The following is a 13,142-nucleotide window of genomic DNA, read 5'->3' as shown; positions in this document are numbered from 1 at the left end:
CCTGTAAAAGATGAAACTGGCTAGCACAGGGACCGAACCTGTGACCTTGGCGTTATTAGCACTACACTCTAACCAACTGAGCTAACTGGTCAAAGGAGACAGCCATTACAAATACGTCAGTGGAAACATTGAATGTGTTTTAGGGTGGAGTTTTCCTTTAAAATGTAAATACAATCATTTCCATGTCATTTTGCTGATAAACACCATAAATATGGGGTGGCACGGTGGTGTAGTGGTTAGCACTGTCGGCTCACAGCAAGAAGGTCTGGGTTCGAGCCCCGTGGCCGGCGAGGGCCTTTCTGTGTGGAGTTTGCATGTTCTCCCCGTGTTCGCGTGGGTTTCCTACAGGTGCTCCGGTTTCCCCCACAGTCCAAAGACATGCAGGTTAGGTTAACTGGTGACTCTAAATTGACCGTGAGTGTGAATGGTTGTCTGTGTCTATGTGTCAGCCCTGTGATGACCTGGCGACTTGTCCAGGGTGTACCCCGCCTTTCGCCTGTAGTCAGCTGGGATAGGCTCCAGCTTGCCTGCGACCCTGTAGAAAAGGATAAAGCGGCTAGAGATAATGAGATGAGAACACCATAAATACTATTTCATTTTGACAGATTTTAAAAAACAACGCATTTTATGCAGATGCAGTGATATCTAATAGATTTCTAACCTAATCTGCCATACTTATACAGTTTTCATCACACCCATGACCCAGTTCTCAATCCTTGCTGGAGGGGAGACGGAAATGTCTAATTTGACAGAAATGGTGTGTAATTCACGCTGTGTAATGAAAAACCCTCATTAAATTTAATAAGTCAAGCAGTGTCCAGAGGCTTCACACATTACCAGTGTTACATTTTCACTCATATACAGTATTTCTGTCTATAAAGGCTAAAAGGCTAAAACTGGGAATGAATCCTAGATTAATTACTGTACGATCATTTTTCTTGAATATTGCCACAGCTTGAGAATTGTAAGAAGCCTGCAGTTTTACCTTCCACACTCTCTGTAGTAAAGTTCAGGAATTTTATTTCAGAATCCAAGCTTGGCGACGAACACAGCAGAGTCATGTCTTAACAAGGCCCCTATTCCCCATCTCTTTCACCCTCATTAATCTGAGCGCCAGGATAAAGCGGGGAATACCCGGTGCGGCCTTGAGGTGTGGCGTTCTAACAGATGACTTCAGACTGGTGAGAAAGGGGCATGTGGGGGGTTCTTAGTTTTGCCTCCTGAACCCAATGCTTCCAATTTTGGTGTCACTGAAAGCAGCGATTCATCACTGGCCGTATTACTTAGCGCGGCAGGAGGAGGAGGTCATTTATCTCCATCTCTGCCAGGCTGGAGAGAGTGGGGACTGAGGGACCAAGCACAGTTAGACCAGCTCTTATAACAGTCTACAGAACACACAGGAGCTGCAAGACAGCAAAAATATACAGGAACATCCAGAGGTCCATGAGGAAGTGCTGTTTATATTTCACCAGCTCTGAAAAACTAGTGCAGGAATATTCTCAAACAATATTTCTGAATCAAAATTAGATTATTTTTAGGAATTGAAATTAGCCCTGCGTCTCATCCAGTGTCAGCTGGGATTGGCTCCAGCTTCCCTTGCGATCCTGATGGATAAGCGGGATAGATAATAGATATAGATAATAGATGGATGGATGGATAATACAATTACAGTTTGTTACAAACAAAGTTAAAGGAGGTTATGCTTTTGCCTCTGTTTACTGGTTTGCTCTCAACCTGTAGGTGCTGAAGAAGGCAACTTGACTTGCTTGAAAAGTCCAGAGAGAACCAACGACCCACAGATCACCCTAATGACCCTCTAGGCTGCTAACGCCATTCACACCCAGCCTCCAGTGACCCTAACACCTACAGGATGACTGATGCCCCTTTTCCACCAAATCAGTTCCAGGGCTGGTTCGGGGCCAGTGCTTAGTTTGGAACCGGGTTTTCTGTTTCCACTGACAAAGAACTGGCTCTGGGGCCAGAAAAACCGGTTCCAGGCTAGCACCAACTCTCTGCTGGGTCAGAGGAAAGAACCGCTTACGTCAGCGGGGGGGCGGAGTTGTTAAGACCGAAAACAATAACAAGACCGCGAAAGATCGCCATTTTTAAGCGACGAGAAGCAGCAGCTGTACAAACGCGAAGTCATCCATTATTATTATTGTTGTTGTTGTTGCTGCTGCTTCTTCCGCGTTGTTTTTGCTTCAATATTCACGCCAAGGTTTATGCAATCGTAGCGACGTAACTGAAGTATACAGCAACGTAATGACGTATACAACGACGTAACTGACGTATACAGCGACGTAATGATGTGTCTTCTCTTAGCACCGCGAGTGATGGAAAAGCAAGCTGGTTCTCAGCTGGCTCGCAAGTTGAACGAGTTGTGAACCAGCACCAGCACTGGCTCCGAACCAGCCCTGGAACTGATTTGGTGGAAAAGGGGTATGAGAGGGTCAACGACCCATGTGACCTCAACGACTCCTTAGGGTTGCTTTTGGTCCACTAGAAGATAAATACCTGGAACTTCCCACTAGTCAGACAGAACTGAAGAAGCCTTTTGGATGAGAAGTGAAACATCTTCAAGGATTTTAAGCAAGTCCAGTTGCCTTCTTTATCACCTACGGTTTACGATGACTTGGATGACTGAGAACCTTCACAGACATACAGTGGTGCTTGAATGTTTGTGAACCCCTCAGAATTTTCTATATTTCTTCATAGATATGACCTAAAACATCATCAGATTTTCACACAAGTCCTAAAAGTAGACAAAGAGAACCCATTTAAACAATTGAAACAAAAATATAAGACTTAAATAATAAATAATAATGACTTGGTCATTTATTTATTAAGGAAAATGATCCAATATTACATATCTGTAAGTGGCAAAAGTATGTGAACCTGTAGGTTTAGCAGTTAATTTGAAGGTGAAATTAGAGTCAGGTGTTTTCAATCAATGGGATGACAATCAGGTGAGAGTGGGCACCCTGTTTTATTTAAAGAACAGGGATCTATCCTGTCTATCTATCATCCTGTTTTGCTGCATCTGGGCCAGGATGGCTTGCCATCATTGATGGAACAATGAATTCTGAATTATACCAGTGAATTCTAAAGGAAAATGTCAGGACGTCTGTTCATGAACTGAATCTCAAGAGAAGGTGGGTCATACAGCAAGACAACGACCCTAAGCACACAAGTCGTTCTACCAAAGAATGGTTAAAGAAGAATAAAGTTAATGTTTTGGAATGGCCAAGTCAAAGTCCTGACCTTAATCCAATCGAAATGTTGTGGAAGGACCTGAAGTGAGCAGATTATGTGAGGAAACACACCAACATCCCAGAGTTGAAGCTGTTCTGTATGGAGGAACGGGCTAAAATTCCTCCAAGCCGGTGTGCAGGACTGATCAACAGTTTCCGGAAATGTTTAGTTGCAATTATTGCTGCACAAGGGGGTCACACCAGATACTGAAAGCAAAGGTTCACATACTGTACTTTTGCCACCCACAGATATGTAATATTGGATCATTTTCCTCAATAAATAAATGATCAAGTATAATATTTTTGTCTCATTTGTTTAACTGGGTTCTCTTTATCTACTTTTAGGACTTGTATGAAAATCTGATAATGTTTTAGGTCATATTTATGCAGAAATATAGAAAAATTCTAAGGGGTTCGCAAACTTTCAAGCACCACTGTAACTCAAAAAGTAGTGAATGGATTTTGATGAAATTTGGAGGAAAGGTAAGCCATGGGCCAAGGAACAATTGACTAGATTTTTCATGCAAATCTGAATATGTGGCTTGGCAGAGGTATGGGATCTAGTGCTCTTCTAGTTCTTATTTATAGATATACACTGAACATTAGCTGGTGGGTTAGTGGTTGAGATGATGATGATTACAAAAGGTGAACAACATTTATAGTTTAGCCACAGCATTTATAATTTTCTTACCCTTTGCTATGGCAATACAGGAGACAGCTGAAAACCACCTGAAAACCAAATTCACTCTATAGAAAAGGGGAAAGGTTGTTTCTCTTAGCAGTTACTTTTATGTAATGCCGACTTTATCAAACTGATAAAGGGTGGCACGGTGGTGTAGTGGTTAGCACAGCAAAATGGTTCTGGGTTTGAGCCCAGCGGCTGACGGGGGCCTTTCTGTGTGGAGTTTGCATGTTCTCCCAGTGTCTGCATGGGGTTCCTCTGGGTACTCCAGTTTCCCCTCACATGTCAAAAGACATGGGGACCAAAAGGTTGCCATTTTGATTCCTTGGATCAGTAGGAATGGCTGAAGTACCCTTGAGCAAGGCACCTAACCCCCAACTGCTCCCCGGGTGCTGTAGCATAGCTGCTCACTACTCTGGGTATGTGTGTGTGTGCTCATTGCTTACTTATGTGTATGTTCATTGCTTCAGATGGGTTAAATGCAGAGGAGGAATTTCACTGTGTGCTTGAGTGTACATATGACAAATAAGGGCTTCTTCTTCTTGAACTATGACTTGTAAACTTGCCAAATGGAGGCACTTTTATCATCAGTCAAACCAAACTTGTTGCCTCGTTGTTTCCTTACTCTTGCTTGACACAAATCATAAAATCATACCAGCTAGAACAGATATATAGTTGGTCCGTGAAATTTTACAGTATCACAACATGATCGGTTGGTCTACATGCTCCCCCCCCCCCCCAAAAAAAAAAAAAAAAAAAAAAAATTATATATATATATATATATATATATATCCCTCTATCTGGAAGGTTTACCATTTGTCCAGTAATGATTCTCAGATCTGTATACTCGTCAAATGATGGACAGTAAATATCATTTACAGTTCATTATTATGTGAAGTTTAATATGGATATAAAGAGGGGACACTGACATGTTAATTCAGTAATAATTCAATAAACTAAGCTCACCTGCTTGCTTGCTCAGCCTGTGCCTTATGGATCGATTTAACAGCTCATGTTTTCCAAAAGCAAACAAAAAAAAGCTACAACCCAAAATACAAGGCATGGATGGTTCACTTCCTGTAGATGAGTTGATTCAAAGTTGAACTGAATCAACTCAACTCAACTCGCCTCGCTCACAATCTTCTAGGGCCTGTTTTAGTCCACATTTGAGCATGATTGATCTTACCTGCATAAAGAACCACACTGAGGGGGAACCTTCCCCATTTTTAAGCATCAACTGCTAAATGCCTCTACTAAAACTGATCAAGCAGACCAAACTGTCGATTAAACAGACAGGAAATGTATGGCCAATTAATTCTTGTGAGGCACGATGTATGAGGGTACTTCAAAAAGTTCTCAAAAAGAAACAAAGGGCATCACTCCCATGTTGAGGCTTAACTGTATATTATAAAGCCTTATCTCACTGTCCACAAAAACGCAAATGAAAGAAGCAATCAGAGAAAAGAGGAGAGGAAAGAAAGCTTCGAGCTGGCGTGCTGTTGCTCCAGGACAACGTGCCCGTCCACACAGCACAGGTGGCAGGGGCAGAAGCAGCCAAATGTGGCTTTGAACTGTTGCCCATGCACCTTACTCACCCAACCTGGCATTGTGTGACTTATTTGTTTCCCCAAACTGAAATCCCACTCATGTAGTCGCCATTTTTAGAGTGACGATGATGAGGTCATCCATGCTCTTGAGGAAGCTCAAGATGTGACTTCCTTCCATGAAAGGATAGCAAAGCTTGAACATTGGTGGACCAAGTGCATTGAAGTTAAAGAATACCATGTTGAAAAATGAGACCATCAATGATGGCGTAGCGCACTCTGGTCCCATCTAGTCCAGAAAGAACGATCTAAAGTAGGCCACCTTGCACAATAAATGTTGCAAGCTATATATCCATCCATCCATTATCTGTAGCTGCTTATCCTGTTCTACAGGGTCACAGGCAAGCTGGAGCCTATCCCAGCTGACTATGTGTGAGAGGCAGGGTACACCCTGGACAAGTCACCAGGTCATCACAGGGCTGACACAGAGACAAACAACCATTCACACTCACACCTACGGTCAATTTAGAGCCATCAGTTAACCTAACCTGCATGTCTTTGGGGGAAACCGGAGCACCCGGAGGAAACCCACGCAGAGAACATGCAAACTCCACACAGAAAAGCTCTCGCCAGCCGCTGGGCCCAAACCCAGGACCTTCTTGCTCTGAGGCGACAGTGCTAAGCTATATACACTCTAGGAATACCAACCTATTTGCCAGAAAGAATCCAAAATGGTGAGGAATTGACCGAGAAGAAGTGATTTTTTGTTGAACTGCTCATTAAGGTTTAATTTAATTGGAATGAAGCAAATCTGGGTACAAGTTATATGCATCCTAGGTACCCCTACCTTCATTCCAGAAAAAAAATCAAAATTGGTGAGGAACTGAGGGAGAAGAGGTGATTTTCGTGAAATGTGGACGACACCGAACGGACGACGGATGACAGACAACATATGATGGGATAAGTTCATCGCCTGTTGGCCAGATGAGCTAATAATGCAAGAACAATCTTTCTCCTGGGATGTTTTCTGGGTGAGGCCAACAACTTTTTGAAGTACCCTTGTACTCCAGTAACTGTGCCAATGATTTGGGGCATGGTCCATTCAAATAATTCCCAGGAATCAAAATATGGTGTATTATATCATTCTGATGACTTGATTATTTAAAAACATGGTGTTTCATGGACCTTCCATCACAAATCGTAAACAGTATGGCTAATCTTTAGTTTCTTTCATATTCTGTGCAACAAAGACTAAACACTGATAGTTGAGAAACTGCTTGGACCCCATAGATTGCTGCTTGCAGGTATATCTCATCTCATCTCATCTCATCTCATCTCATCTCATCTCATTATCTCTAGCCACTTTATCCTGTTCTACAGGGTCGCGGGCAAGCTGGAGCCTATCCCAGCTGACTACAGGCGAAAGGCGGGGTACACCCTGGACAAGTCGCCAGGTCATCACAGGGCTGACACATAGACACAGACAACCATTCACACTCACATTCACACTCACATTCACACCTACGGTCAATTTAGAGTCACCAGTTAACCTAACCTGCATGTCTTTGGACTGTGGGGGAAACCGGAGCACCCGGAGGAAACCCACGCGGACACGGGGAGAACATGCAAACTCCACACAGAAAGGCCCTCGCCGGCCACAGGGCTCGAACCCGGACCTTCTTGCTGTGAGGCGACAGCGCTAACCACTACACCACCGTGCCGCCCCGCAGGTATATTTATGATGATTATTATAATTTTTTTTAAAATCACTGATGAATTAAATCCAGACCTTAGCCTTTCGGACCTTCCTGTATTTCTCATTACTCAGTAAGAACAAGCCATCTCTACAACAGACCACATGATTAGCATGAGGAATGTGATCCACAGCAATAGCTTTTCACAGATTTCATGGTCTGGCTTGAAGTGAAATTGTTATTCTCACCACCATTGTGAGAATAACACCACCTTTGAAATATGTTCCTCTGAAGCGATAACTGTGCTTAATTAAATTAGAAAAAAGGGACAGTATTAGTGCCCTGCTGCGTGTGTGCCAGATGACAATCTAAGATGAGTCTCAGAGGTGAGATAACCGTGTCTACAGGGCAGGTCTGTGGCACTCAGGCTGCTGCGAGTGTGTAAATGAGAGTGTGTGTGGAAAGGAGGCGTCTCTCGGATGCAAAACAATTTCACGCGTCCCAGGGGAGCACAGCTGGTAGAGCTAGGGAAGGTGTGTGCGTGTATGAGAAAGAGAGTGTGTGAGGTTATGGCCCCTTTAAGCACTTCTATTAGCATTTGGTTTCACTTTACCGCTCTCTGTAGTAGGCTGCGGCAGCAGGTGTGAAAAACCATACACACGCTCATGCTACAGTGTTTGGAGCGTATTCCATCTCATGAAAGGAGGGCCGACCCAGTTTCAGGAGTCAGTGGTTCAGACTTTAGACTCAGGTGAACACTTCAATTAGCCTTAAAGTGTCAAGTGTTTGACCACTGTACAAGTCAAATTTGATTTTTTTTTTTGGAGTAGAACAAGAACATGCACAAGAAAGAGCATCAGTGACCTCAATATGGACAAATCAGGGCAATGAGGGGAGGGGGAAATAGCATTAGCTTTTAAAGCATTAAAACGTTGGATAATATATTAGTTTAGTAGGGAATGAAACACTTGGGGGAGTGCTGTTACAGGCAAATAATCAATGACGAAGTGGTGTGATGAAGCGGAATCACCATTACCACCCCAAGAGTTGATTATTTTCCTCCAAAAGCACATCAGAAAGTCTCTTATACCACAGCAATTTGTCAATAACTTTTTTTTGTAGTTATTAGCTCATCCAGCCGACAGATGATGAGCTTATGCCATCGTGTCTCAACCATTTCTGGTTGAGAGTATGCCATGCACGTTTTGGCTGCCGCTTCTCACTAGAGCATTTCATTTTTTCTTTTTTGTGTGTTTGTGTAGTTTGATGTTTGTTTTTTGTTTGAGTGTTTTGTCTGCCAGTTGTGGCGTAGCTCCGGACCCAGTTTTACCGTCTGTTTCCTTCAGGCCTTTGTGCGCCGTGGGTGATGTCTGCGCTTGGATTGCAATGAGCTTGTTGCTTCTTTTAACATCGGGGTTGTCCAGCGCTCTGTGCAGCAGTGCTTTTGGGCTTGGCGCGGTGTTCCAAGCGATATTGCCCAATGGCGTCGCGGCGGCTGTGCAGATGGTTTGGGACATACCAGCACTCTGTGTGGCAGTGCTTCTGTGCTTGCTTTGTGGATCCATGTCACAATGTTCTGAGCGATGTTTCCCGGCGGTGTCGCGGTGGCTGTGCAGGTGGTGTGGGATTTATCTTCGTGGACCTAGTGCTTGGTGGACTCTCTTCCCCCCCCCCCCCCCCCTTAATTGTAAAGCAGCCTTGGGTGTGAGAAAGGTGATCTATACATTGAAATGATTATTATTATTATTATTCATTGTCCGTCGTCCATCGGGCGTCGTCCATATTTCACGAAAATCGCTTCTTCTCTCTCAATTTTTCACCAATTTTTATTCTTTTTGGCAGAAAGGTAGGTCTATCTGGGGTGCATATAGCTTCTACCCAAATTTGCATAATTGCAATTAATAATGAAGATATGGTGTAATTAAGCCCTAATGAGTAGTTTCTACACAAATTGCGGCTTCTCCCTCAATTCTTCACCAATTTTGATTCTTTCTGGCATGAAGGTAGGGGTACCTAGGATGCATATAACTTCTACCCACATTTGCTTAATTGCAGTTATTAATGAAGTTATGGACTAATAAAGCCTTAATGAACGGTTTAAAAAATCACTTCTTCTCAGTCAATTCCTTGCTGTTTTGTATTCTTCCTGGCAAACAGGTCAGTATTCCTAGGGTGGATATCACTTCTATATATAGCTTGTATATAGTGTATATACCTTGCAACATTTATTGCACAAGGTGGCCCACTTTAGATCATTCCTTCTGGACTACACGGGGCCAGAGTGAGCAATGCCATCATCGACGATCACATGGCATTTTTTTTTTTTGGAATGTCCACAAAACAAGTTCATTCATCTCATTCCTTCACCAGCCTTTTCTCTCTCTCAATCTAAGAAATTTCTGGATTTCTAAAGTAGGTTACTATGGTGTAAACATGACTACTATTATTACGTTTCAGAAAAAGTTCATGAATTGGTTTGCTGACTGTATATTATAGTTTTTCTTTCCATTTAATTTCCGTTGAATCCCTAAAATGTGCTTGAGAGTGTCTGGAGTTCTAAAAAATAAATAAATTTAAAAAAAAAAAAAAAAGATTATTGCATTCCTGAAAAGTTCCTGAAGTTTGTGTGAAGGTTCCTGGTGTCCTTTTAAAAAATGTTCTTGTTGTGAAAACATTCTCTGAATTTCAGCAAAAGTTATCAATTCACTGATGAGGTTCCTGTGATAGAGACTTGACTTTAGTTCCCTAGTTTCTGTAAAATTCTCTCCCTCAAAAGGTTTCTGAAGTGGAAACAGGTCTAAATTAGTTTTTAAAAGTGCCTGATTTCCTGAGAAGGTTCCTGCCAAAGAAACAGCACTGTTCCCAAGTTCCTGAAAAGGTTCCTATGAAAGCTTTATTATTATTATTATTATTATTATTATTATTAATTTATTTTTTAAAGTATACTGCAGTCAACACAGCTACAGTATTTCTTTTCCTGATGTTCAACAAGTGTTAATATCACTTATTACATTTTGTGGTCCTCAGAAAGTGCTTACAGCAGAGCAGAAACCAAAAACTTGGGTCCTATGACCCAGGAATGCAAACTGACTTCAGTTCCTCCACTGCAAACATGCCTAGAGTTCCTGAGAACGTTTCTGTGAAGGTGTCAATTTCCTTATGAGGTTCCTGTGATGGAGACATAATTTCCATATTTTTTTGTAAAGATTTCTGGATTCTTGAGAAGGTTCCTGTAGCCAAAACAGGATTAAAAATCTGAGTTCCAGGAAAATCCAAGTTCCTGGGTATTTGGAAAGGTTCTTGCTATTCAAAAAAATGTCTAATGTATAGGTTGCTGAGGATTTTCTCTTTATGAAAATAGTACTATGGTGTAAACAGATCTACAGTTATTAAGTACACTATGTTCAGAGTGTTCCTTAACAATTCAATAAAGTTCATGAACAAAGTTCTTGAAAAGGTTCCTGTTGTCGAAACACGATTAAATATCTAAGTTCATGGAAATGGTCTTGCTGTATAAAAATGTCTAAAGTCCCTGAGGATTTTCTTTTCTTTCTTTTTTTTAATGAAAAGGGTCACTTGGTATGACTTCAGGTTTTACAGGAACACAGTTCCTGAAAAAGGTTCTTGTATTGAACCTGCAGTGGTAGACTCAATATTTTAGGTGTCCACTCCATCATAAAAAAACAAAGAAATGCAGTCTTCAGCAGCCACTTGTGCCCGAGATGGCTAAAGGCCAATTTATGCTGACAACGCAGTCCTCACAGACGGTGTCGCAGATAGCGTCTGCGTAGCCCCCCCACCTTCGCAGACGCTCTGCGTGCACCTCCCAAAAATTGTGACCACCGCAGAAGCCTCGCAGACAGCGTCGCAGACAAGAGGGCTCTGATTGGTCCACTCTACATCCGCTGTACACGCACTTCCGCTTCCCTACTTTCCCGGTTGGGTTTGTTTTCACGACCGCCATTTTTAAAAACACGAGCGAAGATGGAGCAGCACGAAGAGCGGTTGATCGAGGAAGTGAGAAAGTACGGACATCTATACGACTCCAGTTCTAGTCATTATAAGTAACCGGAGGATAAACACTCCACTAACAACACCCACCAACTATTCCTAGCGATTTCGCGACTTCGCGCCCCCTTGCGTTGTAGCGGTGAATAACATCGCGCATGCCTATTACTCCCCGCTCAACGATAAATTACAGCTGTCTGCGAAAAGCTATCTGCGAAAGCCTTGTCGCAAGAGCATGCAGAGGCCTTAAGGCTCTTTGGGCCAAAAAGAGGAGTGACACTTTACTTTTGCCAGTATGACTATGCTCTCACAGTTTGCCAGCTTAGCATTAGCGGAGCTTTCTTTCAAACAGCCACTGTAAAAACTATTCACAAGCTTCTAGGGATTTGTAACCTTTAAACTCATGCAAAGTCTATGCACTCAATTGAAAAACAAGATATTTTACAATGACCGGGTATGTAATTGGAGTGTCTGTAATTCAGTCTTTGGCTGTTTTGTGCTTACTTTGTTTAAATTGTTTGTATGCAATAGACGTCACTTCCGGTAATGATCCGCCTCCTTATGTATTCAGATTTCCAGCTGATGTCAGGCATCATGTTTGTTTCCAGCCACTTTGCAGTAGTTTCTTGTGTTTTGTCTGCAAATATGCCAGATTGTTGCTCTGTATTTGGATGTTCAAACTGATCAAATTGAGAAAAGGACAAAAGGTATTATAGAATACCAAAAGAAGTCATGTGCAAGGGTGAAAGAATGAAAAATCTCAAAAAGATGCCGTGAAAAGTGGCTTGCAAACCTTACACTGTGTTCAAAAGGAATTGAGAGTCCATACGCAGTGATCGTTTTGTTAAAGGTACGTCCATTATGATACTTTATGGATCTAAAATCTCATCTCATTATCTCTAGTTGCTTTATCCTGTTCTACAGGGTCACAGGCAAGCTGGAGCCTATCCCAGCTGACTACAGGCGAAAGGCAGGGTACACCCTGGACAAGTCACCAGGTCATCACAGGGCTGACACATAGACACAGACAACCATTCACACTCACACCTACGGTCAATTTAGAGTCACCAGTTAACCTAACCTGCATGTCTTTGGGGGAAACTGGAGCACCTGAAAGAAACCCACATGGACAACATGCAAACTTCACACAGAAAGGCCCTCGCCAGCCACGGGGCTCGAACCCAGACCTTTTTGCTGTGAGGCAACAGTGCTAACCACTACACCACCGTGCCGCTGGATCTAAAATTGAAACTTCTAATGTTAAAGGAGTTTTATTTTGTTTTGGATGTCATAAAACAAACCGTTGATGAAACTAGTTTGTAGGTTGATAGGCCTCGACTGAAACTCGATTGTTTACGTATTTTTTCAGGTTGTCCAATGATGTTGATTCATAAGTCTGAGCTACGTTTGAAATGTCATGAAATAAAATGTAAGTTATCATTGTAAAAATGCCTCCAGCAGCTCCGACTTGAATCACAGACTACCCTTCGGCTTACATTACTCACCCTCGCAAAAATAAGACGATTATTGTCCTTTAGAAGTCTTATTCCAACATCATGAACCCAGCCACAAATGAAAAAGCTATCGGCTTCAAGACTTTTCAAAGCTTTCATTTGACTCTTCGTGTAAGACAATGTTTGGACGAGCAGATAATTGGAAATGTCTGGAAACTGTATGTTGAACTGAAAGTTGGTGAAATCGCTTGAAAAGTCTGTCTTTTTTTTAAGCTGTATGGGTCATGGCCGTAGCCAGCTATGAGGCCACCAAGGTCTGGACCTCGGTCATTTTTAAGAGCTGAAAATACATTTGTATGCTAAATATTAAACTGGATAAAAAAATAAAGAATAACATTAAAACGTCTCCATAAAAAGTGCATTGTTAATTATGTTAAACATTGATTCTGTCGGCGGCACGGTGGTGTAGTGGTTAGTGCTGTCGCCTCACAGCAAGAAGGTCCTGGGTT

This window comes from Neoarius graeffei, chromosome 5 (genome assembly GCF_027579695.1).
Source record: "Neoarius graeffei isolate fNeoGra1 chromosome 5, fNeoGra1.pri, whole genome shotgun sequence".
Classification (NCBI taxonomy): Eukaryota; Metazoa; Chordata; class Actinopteri; order Siluriformes; family Ariidae; genus Neoarius; species Neoarius graeffei.
The sequence above is the reverse complement of the archived record's forward strand: the minus strand, read 5'-3'. Positions refer to the sequence as shown.